The sequence below is a fragment of the Chelonia mydas genome, chromosome 9 (genome assembly GCF_015237465.2).
Source record: "Chelonia mydas isolate rCheMyd1 chromosome 9, rCheMyd1.pri.v2, whole genome shotgun sequence".
Lineage (NCBI taxonomy): Eukaryota > Metazoa > Chordata > Testudines > Cheloniidae > Chelonia > Chelonia mydas.
This window is the reverse complement of record NC_057855.1, coordinates 37,317,155-37,333,566: the sequence shown is the minus strand read 5'-3', so window position 1 is coordinate 37,333,566 and position 16,412 is coordinate 37,317,155. Positions and strand designations below refer to the sequence as shown.

Below are 16,412 nucleotides of genomic sequence, written 5' to 3'. Positions count from 1 at the left end.
CCCATACGTCCGCCCAGAGCCCGCACCCCTCACCGCCTCCCACACCCCAACCCCCAGCCCAGAGCCCACACCGCACACTCAAACCTTCTCCCAGAGCCTGCACCCCTCACCCCCTCACACACCCCAACCCCCTGCCCCAGCCCAAAGCCCACAACCGCACCCAAACTTCCTCCCAGAGCCCGCACCCCTCACCCCCTCCCACACTCCACACCCAAATGTCCACCCAGAGTCCACACCCCCACACCCCCACACCCCAACCCCCAGCCCCAGCCCAGAGCCCAGAGCCCGCACCCAAACTCCCTCTCAGAGACCGACCCCCACACTCCCTCCCCCTGCCCCAATCAAGGTACCTCACTTTATTTTCCTCTACTTCCTATTACTGATAATATAGGTGGAGGAGGAAGAAAAAAAGAATGAAAAACAGAGGGCGGGGGGAGATAAGAGAGAACGTTCTTTTTCTTGGCTGGATCCTGAGGCGCGGCCCCCCAAAATTAAGCTGTGCTCAGGGCCCCACTAACTCTAAATCTGCCACTGTCTGAAGGGGAGAAGGCATGTTAGTCTCCATGTCTTTTCATGCCAATGTCTCCCTGCTGAGGCTTCCAATACAGGTGCAAGTTATAAGCATTATTTCTACCACTAGGAGGCATGAATAGAAGACTGACACTACTGATGCACTATGGGAGTGGAGGGTGCTTAACATTATGCTGAGCTGAGCGCTATATGAGCCAACATGGAGAAAGCCTGCAGTGGCAACACCACTAAATCTAAGGGCGAAATAGCAAATTCTGTTACATCCCAGTCCTAGCCTCAGTTAAAAGATTTGCCATTGACTTTAAAGGGAGCAGGATCAGGCCTTACACAGAAGCTTAAGTGAGAAGGACTTGAATTTTGCCTGAGTAAAGACTTAAGAAGAGAGTCCAGAACATGAATGAAAAATGCAGGCACATGAGCTTATTTTGAATTGTATTATCCCTGAAACGCTCCGCTATTACATGACTGTTTCATATTATTTTCTTTCCAGTTAAAGTGGATTATCATCACTGAACTTGATAATAGTGCAGAATACTGATATTCGTGTACAGTAGCCATATTAGAAAAGTATAGAGCTTGATATAGGGCTGTACCTTTCTAATGTCAGCAACATTCTTAAGGAATGTAAAGTTGAATCCAATCTGCCAGGAGAAGGTTAAGACCACAAAGAGAATAAATCACAGCATTGCTATGTGGACCTGTCTAAAGGTTAAGGATCTAAAGGACAAGCAGATACTCTAAAATATAAACAGCCCCTAGGGGATAATTACTTTACTGACTCTATTTGAGCACTCTTGAACAGATGGGTGAGTAGGTACATTGACTGTTGCTATGTTACGTGAATCTATTTATTACCCCCCTTAGATGGGGAACAAATGACACTACAGATGTGTTACCGGTTACCTCTCTAATCCTTTCCTCCTGAAATTCCTACTGATATGGAAGTATATTCCCAGAAGTAACATTTCCCAGAGGCAGTAACTACTCAAAGTGAACTCAGTGAATGTCCTACAGGTATTATACAGATCAAGAAAGAGTGAATAGAGTAACAAGAAAACAGATTGTTCAGCAGAACCAATTAGCCATACTGAATTATTGTGATTGTTGTACATTTAAATGCATCTGAGAGAATGCTGAAGACGTTGGAAGCATAGAATAAACTCTTCAGGTTTGTAATTTTATGTTAACGCGGGGCCTGTCATGGTGACCTCTGCAATAGACCTAATTGGCTGAATCTCTCCATGCAAAGGTACAATTTTACTACAGGGCATGGAGTTAGTGTGTTCCTAGTCTGGTACCAGCGTATTTTATCTTCACTGTTTATTTGAAAGTGGGAATAAGTTTAAACCAGTCTACTCAGAATGGGTGAGATTGTGTTCCACTCCCAAGTACATTTGTAAGGGAGATGGAGATTGTACATGGAAACTCTCCCCTTTGTTTAAGGGCATAGGGTCCTTAAACATAAGGATGCTCAGGCAGAGGGCCAGCATGAGGCCTACACACCACTGAAGTCCTACTTAAGTCTATTTTGAGGCAAATTTCACCCAGGGAAATCATCTGGATTCCACTGGGCTAGTACTTCTGATGTTGGTCTGGTTAAAGGGGCATGGACAAGAGGACAAGACTATGGTCCCTTCCCTTCTGTACCAGCCATGCACAGAAGAAGAATGGGCTACACCCATAGATTCCGAGGCCAGAAAGGAACATAGTGATCATCTAATTTGGCCTCCTGTATAATACAGACCATAATACTTCCCCAAAATATTTCCTAGAGCCTACCATTTTAGGCGTAGCCCTCAGTGTTTGCACCCCTTCCCACCCCACCATAATGGACCATCTTAGCAAAAAGGCAGTGGAGCAGCAGCTGAGCAATGTAGCACCCCTGGAAGTTGGACCCCTGCTCACCCACCCCTAAAGATATCGCTGGTGCTGCCTAGAAGCTCCAGGAATCACTGGCTCCAAGAGCTCCTGCTGGTGCAGTGGCTCTTTGCACTAACCTCACTGATGGACTGCTTATCCTTAGAACAGTTTTGATGTTAGCAGTTCAGGCAAATTATGTGGTGTTTGAGATTTTACAATTCTCACAAACTATGTTTTTGACTTGAAGAAATTGAATTAAAAAAAAAAGTTTTTCCCTAGCTAAAAGGAGGCCAGTGCTAAATAGTAGGGAGGGAAGAAATTTCCACAAAATATTATTTATTAGTAGTACATTTAAAAGACAGATATTGTAGACAACTGAATGGTTCAGGAAATTGGTAATGGGCTTCAGAACCTTTGACCTCCAAGTCACTGGTTCAAATGTGGCTCAGATCAATAGCAACTGAAACCTGTTACTATCTGAGAGTTGGTCATTAGCTTATACAAGTTTCCTCAAAAACAATGGAGCAATGTAGACAACATATTTGCAAACCTGTGGTTGTGCTGACAATGGGCCCCAGGATGCAGACAAACATGTGAGTTTCTTTTAAGCTCCAAGAAGTGGTTGGTGGGAACTTTCCTTAAGGAAACAGAGCTAGTGAATTTTGACTTGTTTTAAGTGCATTTATGACAAAATTGCTCCAGTTATGGAAATGTGACACTCTGCTTCAGAACTGCTGTTGCTCTAAGGAACTTTGTGGAGGAGGGGTGTGGAAGGAGGAACAGAAAAGGAATTGGCCAGTAATTAAGTACTCACAGTGGGGAAAAATGAATATATTGAAAAAAAAAATCCCATGTATGTAACCAGTAGGAGGATGAGTTTGTAGGGTTTTTTTTAACTAGCACTAAAAGACCCCCAAGCAATGGACCTAATTTTCAAACTAGGACCCTCAAATTACACAGGTAGGTGGGTAAAATTTGGCACCCTGGATTTCTCTCTCACCTGCTTTGTGCTCCATGATTCTTTTTATATACCTTACTTTAGGAATTAAGTTTAGAAATTGAGCTCCATGTGTCTGATCCAATTCTTCTGTAGGATGGCAAGAATTTCACTATCCTTACCCTTTGACTACATTATTTCACCCTATAAAGATGACTGATTTCTCTCTTCTTTTTCTTTGCTCCAAGTTGGAAATAAAATGGCTTCTAAAAATAAAAACCACTGACAAATTGAACATTCTTCCCCTACTCTTCCCCTCAGGGTGCCTACAATCCTTTAAAGCATGACAAACCAACACAAAAGAGGGAGCTCTCTCTTACACTGTTCCTGAGCCTGTATCTTTATGCGCTGGTGCTACTACATGCAACAGAGGTGTACACTGTACCAAGTGGGAATGATCACCTCAAGCCCTGCAAGGTGGAAGGGCCACCTGGTAAAAGGAAAAGACACCAGAACACCAACATTAATGACGTGGAGAGAAGGGGGAAGACTGCAAAGACTCCCCTGTCTGGCAGAAGGGACAGCCACTAACTACCCAAGAATCATGAGCTACTTTAAATATTTTGAATCTATTTCAGATGCTTTTCATCACTTTTGTTTAATATTATTTAATATTATTTGTATTACCAAAGAACCAGATGCCCCAGTGACAGTAAGGAACTCATTGTTCCTAACATTCCCCCCTCCCCCATCCCGAAAAAAACAAGGTCTGCTCAAAAGTTATGTTAATGGAAAAGGGGTGAATGGTTTGTTTGTTTTTAATTAAAATTTTCACAAGTGCCCTCACCGTGCATCTTTTGACTTTCTCTGCTTGTGATACTACTACCACACCTGCTTCCAAACCCCTTAGTCTCACTTTATAGACAGATACAGTTAGTTCCGCACTCACCAATTTTATTTCATGTATCATCAATGAGCTAGCTCATTTTAACATATAGCCAGGCCGCAGTCTTAGCACTAGGCAAGCTACCTTCTTCCACAGACAGTAATGCAGAGCACTCTTGCAAACTGACTGAAGTCTTTTCCATTTCAAAACTTACCTTGATTTTAAATGGGTGGTCCCAGCATAGAACAACTATAATAACCTGCCTGCTACAGTGATTAGAGTAGTAGAGATCATCAGGTTACAAAAGGCCAACACATTTTTGTTCACACAGGCCATTGGAAATAATCCTTTAAAAATAACAAGCAGCATGATATTCTGAAAAGTATAGTGCTTACACCAATCACATCAGATTTAACTATATCTAGTTTATGTAGGCTTGCAGAATACCAACGGAACTGGTTAGTGGCACTGGCAAGTAACTCCTCTTCAGGGATACCCAAATCCTTTCCAAGTCATCAAGTCCTTCTTGCATTAATCATTCCTGGAATGGTTACATTACATACCAAATGTGGTGGTGGTAATCCATGAGCCATTTCTTGAACAAATATAAAAGTGCATGATGATTTACTCATTTTGTATGACTCAGGTCCCAGGAATGAACATTTTTACAGAGATTAATCATTTATCTTTGGTCATTTTCAGCAAGAGAAGAATGCATCCAGTCCTGAAAAGTCTCCAGGCAAAGAACTCCCATTTTAAAGTTCAAGTCCTTTATGCATGGAAATCCTGAAGAATTAGGAACAACATTCTCTTAATGTCAGAACTTGTGCAAAATTTGAAAATATAATTGGATTAATAAAAACATCTGACTTTTTTATGTCTACTTTTACTGTAACAGTGAAAAGAAACAATAGGGCAGTTTAAGAACACGATTATTAGAGTATAATAGTTCATTTGGAAACAGAGTTCTCATTTAATAAATTACACATCGTATTGCAATAACCTGGAAGAAAAATAACCTGGAGAACAGATCTCACCATGCTCTGAAAATAGGAACTTATTGTTAAGTGCCAACAATATTAAAAATAAAATATTAAAAAATAGTGACTTTATTCAATTTTTTTTATTATGGCAATAATGTCTAGAAGAGTGTCAATAAACACACATCTAATTATGTTATATTTTATAGGAAACGGGATTAACATAAACACCTACATTTAAAAAGAGATGTTTTCACAGACAGATTATCATGCACAGACTGATGGCTCTTTATTCTTCAGAACAATTAACAAAGATGAAAAGAGACATTTTGACTAAACAAATAGACTGAAGTGTCCTTTCATCTACTCAGGAATGGTGCTGTGCCAAGCTTCCTGTGAACCTTAAGCAAAATGTCAATTCATCAGGAGCATGTTCTACAGATATTTTTCCAATTAACAAACACCTGAAAATGTATCATCACTCTACCTCTTCGTCATGCAGTTCTTGACAAGTAAAAAATTGATATTTTGGATATTCACTTCCTGAAAGATTTTTTTTATGTCCCATTACATCACTGTCTCTCTTTTCCATTCTGCATTAAAGACCAGATCCAGCTGCCACTGAAGTCAGTGGGCCATAGCTTCAGCTTGTGTAAATCGCCATCTAATCAATGGAGCTATGCCCCTTTACAACAGCCAAGGATCCGTCTTTTGTGGGAAAACCCCCAATGGACTTCACTATTAGCTGAGAGTGGGCCCTAAGTAATGATTGTGCGCTGTTAGTGATACACACATAACATGGAAGTTTTAATTTATGATCTGCAAAGAGATGAGTTACCCTATAACAAGGTGCACACCCTATTACATAACGGGGAAGGGTTGCTACAATTGCTGCAGCTCCTCAGCTGTTTCTCTCGGGAAAGACAGGATGGTGAGGTAATATCTTTTATTGGACCAACTTCTGTTGGTAAGAGAGACAAGCTTTTGAACTTACACAGAGCTCTTCTTCAGCTCGGTGAAAGAGACAAGCTTTCGGCCTTACACGGAGCTGAAGAAGACCTGAAGAAGAGCTCTGTGTAAGTTCAAAAGCTTGTCGCTTTCACCAACAGAAGTTGGTCCAAAAAAAGATATCATCTGACCCACCTTGTGTCTTTAATATCTTGGGACCAACACAGCTACAACATCTCTTGGGAAAGATTGATATATTTATTTACGGCTTGTTTCACTTTTACCTCACCAGCCTTGACTAGGGGTTGGAATGGTGCGGTGGGGATGAAGGCTGAGCAACATGGGACATGCCAACAGAGGAGTAGGTGGAAAACAGGAGAAGTAAAAATGGTCATGAATAAACTAATCCCAAAAGGAGAAAGGCTTGGAATAAATCCTGGGAAGCATGCAGAGGCAACTCCCTGGAGGTAAGGAAACTGCAGAGGCTTTTGACAGCCTTCAAAAGCCCAAATGTCCACAGAGGCATGGCACCTGAGCCTTCTGAAGGCTGGGGGTGGCCGCAGTGCTCCCTAACACAAACCAAAGAGCTATCAGGGCTGCTGTGGGGGGAGAGAAAACAAGAGGACAGGACAAAGCCCATGTGAGAGCTGAAGAACACCCAGCATAATGGCCCAAAGCAGGGTATTAAATCTCCGATACAGCAAAGCACTCAAGCACAGGACCACGAGGTGCTTAAAGCTAGGCACATGCTTTGCTCAATCAGGACCTTAAGTTTTGAATATGTTCTTATCTGTCAGCATTTTATCTTCTTTAATGTGAAGGACAGTAAGTCACTTTGTTTTGTGAAATATACATATGACATCTAGGATTCTTGAGGCCACGTTTTTCTGTGGTGCAGACTAAGTGATTTGGGCCTCTCTGTCAAAGACACACTTATTATCCCTCACCTCCCTTCCCCATCCCTGGGTGGGAAATAACATAACAGTATAGTAAAGCCTCTTCCTCTCTAGCAGTAACTTTGGGTGAATTGTCACAGTCCTTATGTGCCCCCTAGTTTCCCTCCACTAACACTGTAATGCAAAGACAAAGAAACTAAATATAAGTCTCTCTCTTTCTCCCATGCTCAGACAGACTCTGACAAAATGAGGGAGATGGGGATAAAGCAGGGGCTGCTTGCCTAGTACTTCCCCAAACAAGTGGGCAGGAAAGAAGCATGGGGAATAGAAAGTACTTAAGTTTTACCTCTCCCTGAAGAGTAGCTGGGTGGGCACACAGGAAAGACCATAAGCTGCTCCACAAAGAGGGGTGAAGTAATTTACTCTTCAGCTACAGCATTTTGGGCAGGGGGAGGGTGCGAGTAGCAGGAGAGAAATGATTGTAATTCAGTTCATTTTCTGGTCTGCTCTCAAGGCCATGCTACTTACGCACCACAGAGCACTGTTGTGTGAGAACCAGCCTAGACTGAACACCTTCCTCTCCTTCCTGAATTAATTACAGAGACACAGTCCTGTTGTTGCAGGATGGTTATTTACATCTGGTAGACCAGAATGCAGACAAACCTCTTGTAACAAGTTGCTTGATTGGCTCCCATTTCACTTTCATGTGTAATGCTTAATGTGACTACAGCAGGTAGCCACTGTTAACGAAATAATGAATTACTAAACTAGATGTTCTAAATTAAACCTGAGAACTCAACCCCCTTCTTCCTGCCTCCTACCTTTATACCCGCCCCAGAAACCTAATGTTCAGAACATCTGATTTGTAGTCTGAGCAAGAAATAAATCCATGTACCATAAATCATCAGAGAGGAACAATTTTGAAAACTGCAGCTTGTACTTGCATGTTGCGACAGTTGAAGGAGTAAAAATAGAACAAATAGCAGTTCCATAGTCACACTTAGGAATTCTGTACTTAAAAGGAAGACTTTGAAGGTTAGACTCAAACATTGGGTAGGCCGTATTGAAACATGCACACTGAATACTGGATCACATCTTCAATCACAGACCAGTTGCCCTGATTGATTTTTATTATTAAAATTCATATATCATTATGGAATCCTTCTTTGGCATGTTTCCTCACTAAGCACAAGAGAGTATGCCAGCCTAGGAAATATTAACATTTCCCCCCTCTTTACTTGGAATACATCTGATTTAAAAAAAAACAAACATTCTTTTGGAGAACCCCCCGCCCCACTGCATTTTTAGTCAAAATGACAGTTGTTGCAAATGGGCCTAGATATGGACATTGAATTTTTCCTGTGGTTTACTGACCAGTTTATGGCCCTTGCACATCAAATGTAAGTAAATGTATGTATTCTTATTATTAGATTTGTGATAACACCTAGAACAATGGTCCACAAGTAAGGCTCCTAACCATTGTACAAATAAAGGCAAAATGATTGTAAATAGAACTATTGTATATCAGATTCAACTATTTTATCTAATTATTTACATTCCCAGGACTTACTAATTTTTGATGCTTTTTGCATTATGGCTATCTTGGGTTTCCTATAAAGGTACTGGTCATATTGTTAGTTTTAATGGGATGAACTATATTCCCTTATATCTAAAAGGTGCTAATCAGTAATCCAGGGCTTTTCCCCTATCATTCTTTGGTACTGGCTGCACTGGATATAAAAATCTACAAGCTGGCTCTATTCAAATTCACCATAAACTCCATTATTATGAAGCACATTTTGCTATAACAAGGAAAATTTTGTTTGGGCTACTCTGTCAGCTCCTATGCAAAAGTGCAATGAGGAAGGCAGCATAATGCTAGCTTTCCTCAGCTTTGAAGCAGCAGAAATCATGATGCACCATACCTGCAAGTGAGAAGAATTAAAGGGCACAGGCTGTCTCATACAGCATACAAAAGATCTCTGGAATGATATGGGAAACCAGTAGAGACATGGTGGAGTACCATGGATCTACATGCAGGTACAGCAGAGTGCCAATTGCTGCCCAGTCTCATGATCTGCAAGATCACAAAGAAGTAAAACAGGAGCTGTTGTATTAATTTAGATAGAATATATTGGCCCAAAGAGCCAGAGATGTTACGTGACTGTCCACCACAAAACAGTTTTAAACAAGGTTTGGTATACTCAGCCTGCTCAGTACATGGCAAACACACCATAAAAAAAATGTTTAAATCCCTTTATCAAGAATGCAGAAAAGGAAAAACAGTCAAAGCATTTGAAATGTAAAGTATTAAATAAGGTTTTCATTTTAACAACATCCCTTATTCCTGTTAGTTGGAGAAAGTCTTAGAAAGAAACCCCCTTGTTTGACAGGCTCTTTGATGGTAATAACTGTCCTTTTTGGGGAAAAGAGAAAAAGTTAAGTTTAGATGGGCTGGAGAACTTGTAGAAGTCTGATCTTGTTTCCCTAAAAGGCAAAACAAGACAAACACACACAAAAGGGGGAAAGAAAAGAACAGCAGAGATAGAAAATGCAGCTTCTGTCTCTGGTCTTGACTTTCACTTGCAACGGCACTGCTTTAAAAAAAACAAACATAGGCACAGCACTTGATCTTATCAGCCACTCCAAGACCTGGAAAACCTGCATCTGCATCAGGCTGTTTAGGACATTGCTTTTAGCTGCCTTTCTGATCACAGGCTTACAGTTGTGTCGCAAAATATGCAGTCTTGGCCGGCTAAGTGAGACTCCTATTAGAGAGAAGGAAGGAGCAAGGTAGGAAAAAAGAAATAAAGTAGGGAAGGAAAAGAACATGAGGGAAGGAGGAGGTGGGAAGTGGAAGAAACAGTGTCACACGATGAGGTGGACATGTCATCTGGGTCCCTCTCTGTGGCCCGCTCTGGTCAGGACATCTCTCAGGATCAGAATGACAAAGGCACAATGTTAGGCTGGATCCTGGAGTCCCCGGGGATGGTAGGGGTGGCAGCCATGATGGTGAAGCTTGTGCCTTTCCCGTCTCCCATCTTTCAGTCAGTCAGCATAACAATAGCCAGATTTCTCCCTCTCCTAACTTATATACACACACCTATTCTCTTCTTTTAAGGATCCAAAAGCGGAATAATAGGTGGAATAGCAAATCCCTTCATTATTTTGTCACCAGTTAGGCTTAATTTGACACACCAATTTTGGTTCATTAATTTCCAGTCTCATGCAACTCCTAAGGCATGATCTTAACACAGTCCTTGAATCATATCAGTAGGCCTTTTGTTTGAACTAATTCAGTCTTTCAGTGTCCCTTCTGCACAGTTTCCCATCACAATTTATTGCTATAGGTTATTGTGATTTTACAAACTTTCTCACAGTTGAGCTCCCAGTCCCTATTAAGGTAAATTTGTAGGCCCAGTTATCACAACAGAGCCTGTGAAACAGATTGTTACACCGTGTTTGTCTGTATTCTACTCTAAACATATTAGAACAAGATGGCATTTTTGCCTTTCATTCAGGAAGGGATTCAACCTGCAAGATCTAAGGCAGCCAGGATGCCTTCAGCATTGGGAGCAGCCCCATGCCAGCTCCAGAAGGTAAAACCATCTGTTGTGTTTAAGGCCTTGCCTATATAAGAAGTGCAACAATTCAGCTAATTATTAAAAAAACCAAAACAATGTAGTTAAGATGGTGTAAACCGCTCATGTAGATGCACTTAAACCAGATTGAACCTCACTAGCCTGAATTTAATTATTTAGCAACACAAGCTAACCTGTTTAAGTGCATCGACATGAGGATCTTGCACAAGTTTACCTAGCTTTAATACCGATTTTGTTAAATCCATGTAACTTTTCTAATATAAAAGAGGCTTACACCTATCTAATGTTTTATACTGTGCTCATCACAATAGCATATGAACGCCTCCCATCAATGCTGACAGAGTTCATATTAATATGTCAGGACATTCAACCAGGTTTTTCCATGCCTTTTTTTTTTTTTTTTTTAAATGGTCTGACTCGGTCACATTTTTTTTTAAATCTGCTTCTCCTATTTACACCCTGGTTGCATCCCTATTTTTGGCTCTTAATTCCCCAAGTAATAATCCCCAGACCTGAACTACTTCTGATTGCCTTCCTTTTTTTGCCTCAGGTGACTTCACTTTCCACCGCTCCACAAGCAACATCTCATGGAACGATTTGTCCCCTAGTTGTCTCCAGAAACAGTGTAATACAGTAATCCCAACCAAAGATACAGAACAGGGATAAAAATAGCTTAAGCAGCACCATCCTGCTGTATGTCTATCCATTCCTTTCAAACAAGGACTAGTGCAATATGGTGTTATTCCAAGGAGAAGTTCATCAAAAGTATAGCCTAATTTATTTCTTTTAACCATACCTACCCTATGATAAAAATAGGAGTCTGATTTTCCTGAGATGCTTAATCAGATCATCAGGGGTTTCCAGGACACAATTTGTCATTTACACCTTATATTTTATTTCTGCAAAAACCATTGTAATTGAAGCCCATGAGGCACTTAATTGGTCCTTAATAATCTGCAAGAACGCCCCTTGAAAAAATCACTTAGCTTAATGGAAACTCTTGATAGAAATAGCTAACATTGTGAGAGAGATAAGCCTTTATTGCTTAATTTTTTTTTTTAATCTCTAGAAAACATGTATTAAATACCAAACATTTCCCCCAGTTGACCTATACATACTGCAGTTATTTTCTCCATCCCTTACTCAATTGCCTAATATTTTTGGACTTAAAAAAGTTTAACACATAGGTTAGTGTGACTTCAGGTTTGGTGTTCACTTACTTTGTTGGGGACTGGTATTTGTTTTGACAGTCCACCCTCAGAAGTTAATAGAAGCTGGACATTTCCAGAGAGCTCTGAAAGAGGATATTTACATATTGACACATGTACAATCTTCCCTTACTCCACTAATTCATTTCAAATCAATAGAATTTCAGCATGCAAATTAATTGGAAAGGAATGGTGATGATTTGTTAAGTTATTTCTAATGGCATAATGACACATCTTATGAATGACATGAGCTATTGACCTGATCCATAGCCTATAAACTTAACAACTGGATGGAACAGTTAATAACTTTTCTTAATTACAAACTAATTGCTTCAAATGTAGACTATGAATAAGTTTTCAGTGAGTTTTAGCAATATGGAAAGTTAGAGCATTTGTTATGCCATTGCTATGATCATTCAAGTCAAAGAGATGAAACAGTGGTTGCTGAATTTCTGAAAAGACCAATTTATAAGTCAGTTTATGAATAAAAATTAACAAGTGTTCTTGCAAATGCTATCTATCTATCTATATTCTGTACTCAAAAAGAGTAAGTGCTGTAAGTTTGGAGAGGCTATGCTATATTATTCATACCAAAGCCTGAATCCCTGCTTTAAATGAAAAACTCAGCCTTAACTATTGACTCACAAGCAGTGCCTCCATCATTAGTTATAAAATCAACGCAAGCCAATAAATAATGTATCCACAATTCAGTTTGATGATTTCAAAGGAAGTTTACACTATTTGTTTTCTATGGGAAAAGATGTGGCAATGAATCAATTTTCAAGTCTTGTTTTTTGTGTATAAAGCCAACAACACTTCAGAGGAAACGAATTCCAGAGTCACTGAAAAGTGCTACAGTGTTTCTCAGCTGCAGAGCAGGATACACATCCTTATTCTTTTTCTCCTGTAGGTGCAGAGGTGCTACTGAATCCCCCCAAACAGACACCTCTTAAACACAATGCTAGGAAAGGATGAATCTTTTCAATCAAGTGTTCCTTTTTTTTTCTTCTTCTTCTTCTTTCCATGGTAAAATGAAAGTCAACCGTGGAAGCAAACCCTTTGTCGGCTACAGGTTCAGATGACTGTGTGGTTCGGTGCATTTATTTACTGAAAAACAGAGCAGAGATTTTCTTTCACAGGGGGGAGAAAACTGATAAAGGCTATTCTTAGGGAGCAATTCTTCGTTGTTGCTGCAATTTGTGGTGCCACAAATGCCTGATCACTATCCCTTGCAACCTCCCAGTGTGCAATTGACTAGCGGTAATGGAAAGTTGACAGTGGGAAAGCACAAAGAAGGGGGAAACAATATAAGTTTTAGTTTAAGAAACGTATGTTCTTACCTCATTTATGTTAGGCATTTGGCAGTACACTTACTGTTTTTAGCGTGGGGGTGTTGTTTTTTAAGAATGATTATTATAGTATTTAATTGTGGTTTTCCTAGGCTACGCAGGAGAAGAATCAAAATATTTAGGAAGCTATAATTTGTTTTACATTATGCAGGCAAAACAGTCACCCTACACGCCAAAGCAGGGAGGTAAAGAAACAGACACTCTAAGTCCCTGTGCAGGCTACCTACGATGCAGTTTACATCATGGGCTCTCCCCCCACTCCGCTACTCTCCACCATCCTGCATAGGCACCTATAGACAATCAAGCCCCCAGTTTGCAGATCAGAGCACAAACTCTTTCTTACGTTGGCCCAGAGCAGAGTTTGTATATTGCCATATGCATACAGTACATCTAACATGTTCTTCACACTACTGGTTTGAAGTAGTTAAGGTGAATGAGACTGTGACGGGTTTGGTCACAGAGACCCCCTTGGGACTGTCACCTGATGGGCTGAAATTACCTCTGAGCCCATTTTCCCTGCCAGCTTGGGACTCCAGAACCCTGCCTTGTTGAGCCAGACATGCTAGCCTGCTGCAACACAGACCCAGGTCCGGTGCATACCCCCAAAGCTGCAGACTTTAACCAAAAACTACTCAGCAGATCACCTATCTCCAGCACCCAGACACCCAGTTCCCAAAGGGATCCAAACCCCAAATAAATCCATTTTACTCTGTATAAAGCTTATACAGGATAAACTCATAAATTGTCCGCCCTCTATAACACTGATAGAGAGATATGCACAGCTGTTTGCCCCCCCCCCCCCCCCAGGTATTAATCACTTACTCTGGGTTCATTAATAAATAAAAATGATTTTATTAAGTATAAAAATTCAGATTTAAGTGGTTTTGAGTAATAACAGACAGAACAAAGTAAGTTACCAAGCAAAATAAAGCAAAAACACTCAAGTCTAAACCTAATACATTAAGAAACTGATTACAGATAATATCTCACCCTCAGAGATGTTCCCATTCTTTCCAGCAGTGTTTGACTTGAATAGTTTGCAGGGTGAGGTAAGACTCTCTTGGAAGTTCTTCTCCCACGTGGGAGCCCTTTTAAAATCACAAACACCACTGGTGCCTTGTAAAGACAAATAAAGTACTCAAAGCACCTTATTCATAAATTGTGTTATCCTAAGTTCCCATCTCCAAAGAATTTTTAAGAGATACAAAGTGGAAGCAGGGGCAGGAATTGCGGCCCCATTGAAATTATTTTTAGCACTAAATCAAAGGAAAAGGGGAGGTGAATAAAGACCTTAGTGACTGGTAGGTGAAGGTTTAGCAAACAAGACCCTTTGCCCTTGACATTGTATTATCCAAAATTTTCACAGTTAAGCTCTATGAGAGCTTAACAAGGCAACAGGAGTGAGTGACAGTGTTTAAGGACTGATTTATCTGTTCCTATTTCTTTAAATAAAAGCTTCTGGAAAGTCTAGCAATCTGCATGAAACTTGGTAGGTAGAGCAGGGGCTACAGGCATGAAAGGTCTGGAAGAAGCATCAGGAAATCAATCTATGCGCACATGACTTGAATGCTACTTGCAGTTGCACACCTTGGTAGCTAGGGCTCCATGTATCTACAATTAAAATGTCTCTTTATTAAGAGAGTTATGTTAATACCCAGCACACTGTACACAAAACAGAAAACATCTGTTTTCCATGGAAAATTCAAATAATTTTTTGTCTGCCTAAATTTCCCATGGGGGGGAAATACCCCATTTTCTGAGCGTCTCCAGTGACCACACTGTCTGCCCCTTATCCTCCTATGACTGGAGAAAGGTATTGGCAATGTCTTCAGATCAGAACTTTGGTACATCTCATTAATTTAGCAGGTTGGGGGGCTAGATCATGCCTAGTCTTAATACAGATATTCTGGGGTAGGAGGGAATAAGGATTCCTACCTATATTCTACAGCCTGAATAGGAGTACCATATCACTAGATAGATACTCTCCTCAGGAGTGAGTGGATGGGGAGGGATAGGAACAGATGGCATCGTGGGTCTAGCCTCCCTTCCTGCCCCACCTGAGGGAGGAAGACAAAATATGTTGCAACCCATAAAGGGGAGTCCTAGTTTAGCTACCCCCTTTCTGCAAGGCAGTCAATGAGGACAGGAAGGCACTGTGGTCTCTGAAACATAATGCCTCACTGTGCTCATTCCTAGGGTGACCAGATAGCAAATGTGAAAAATCGGGACTGGGGTGGGGAGCAATATGCACCTATATAAGAAAAAGCCCTTAATATCGGGACTGTCCCTATAAAATTGGGACATCTGGTCACCCTACTCACCCCAGAGTGGAAGGAACCTACACTCTGCCCCATACTCAGAGCTGTCCTTGATGGTATAATCTAGCTCTAAATAATGACCCATATGATTTTAGATTATCCCTACTGAACACACTGAGTCATTGTTAGGATTTCTGGCAGTTTACAATTCCAGAGGAAGAGGATCACCATCAGTAAGTATTTTTTCTGATTGACAAGCACACATCTGTTAATTCTATAAACAGCAAATACTATAGCCTAGTCAATAATTCTTTTCCTCCATTGCTAAGTATTCTCTCTCAGGCTTAATATCTTTATGCACGTTTATGCAAGAAAGTGTTCCCAGAAACTACAATACCCTTGAATAGTGTGAGCAAGAAGTGTCATAACCTTTGCACCATAAAGCAAATTTAAATAATATCCATGTCAATACTCAATCTAAACATGTTAGTAGAATTAACCCATTTCAATTAATCACAGCCAGGTAAAGTCCTTGAGGCACAGTTAAAGATCAAAGAACATACGCCAAAATCTCAGTAAATACAGAAGTTGAAAGAGAAGCTTGTACAGAATTTTTAGTCCAGGTCAGTAGCAGAGTCTCCTGTTGTCTGCTTTTTGATTTATCCAGCACCCTCTGGGGATCCTCTAGTACCAATAAAACTTCTCTCTACAGAAGAAATAGACAACACTGGGAATCATGAGCCCTGGTTTCTATTTCTGGCTCTCCCATTTTCCAGTATGAAGTCAGGCCAGATTCTGCCCCTCTTATTCATGTTGAGTAGAACTTTGTATACCTTGGCCTATTAAGAACAATGGTACTACTCACTGAGTAGGGTACCACTCAGCACACAAAAAATTTCACTTCTTGTCAAACAGGATTTTTACTGTTATAAACACATTTCTTCCTTTATTGGGTAT

General features: G+C 40.6%; 1 long non-coding RNA gene across 1 annotated transcript in view; it reads right to left on the bottom strand.

The window, feature by feature from the left end:
• Nucleotides 1–11,569: 11,569 nt before the first annotated feature.
• The window catches only part of LOC122461788, a 67,362-nt gene continuing 62,519 nt past the window's right edge, over nucleotides 11,570–16,412 (bottom strand). Inside the window, exon 4 of the long non-coding RNA XR_006283968.1 lies at nucleotides 11,570–12,955. This is a non-coding gene — a long non-coding RNA (uncharacterized LOC122461788). The remainder of the gene's footprint in view (nucleotides 12,956–16,412) is intronic.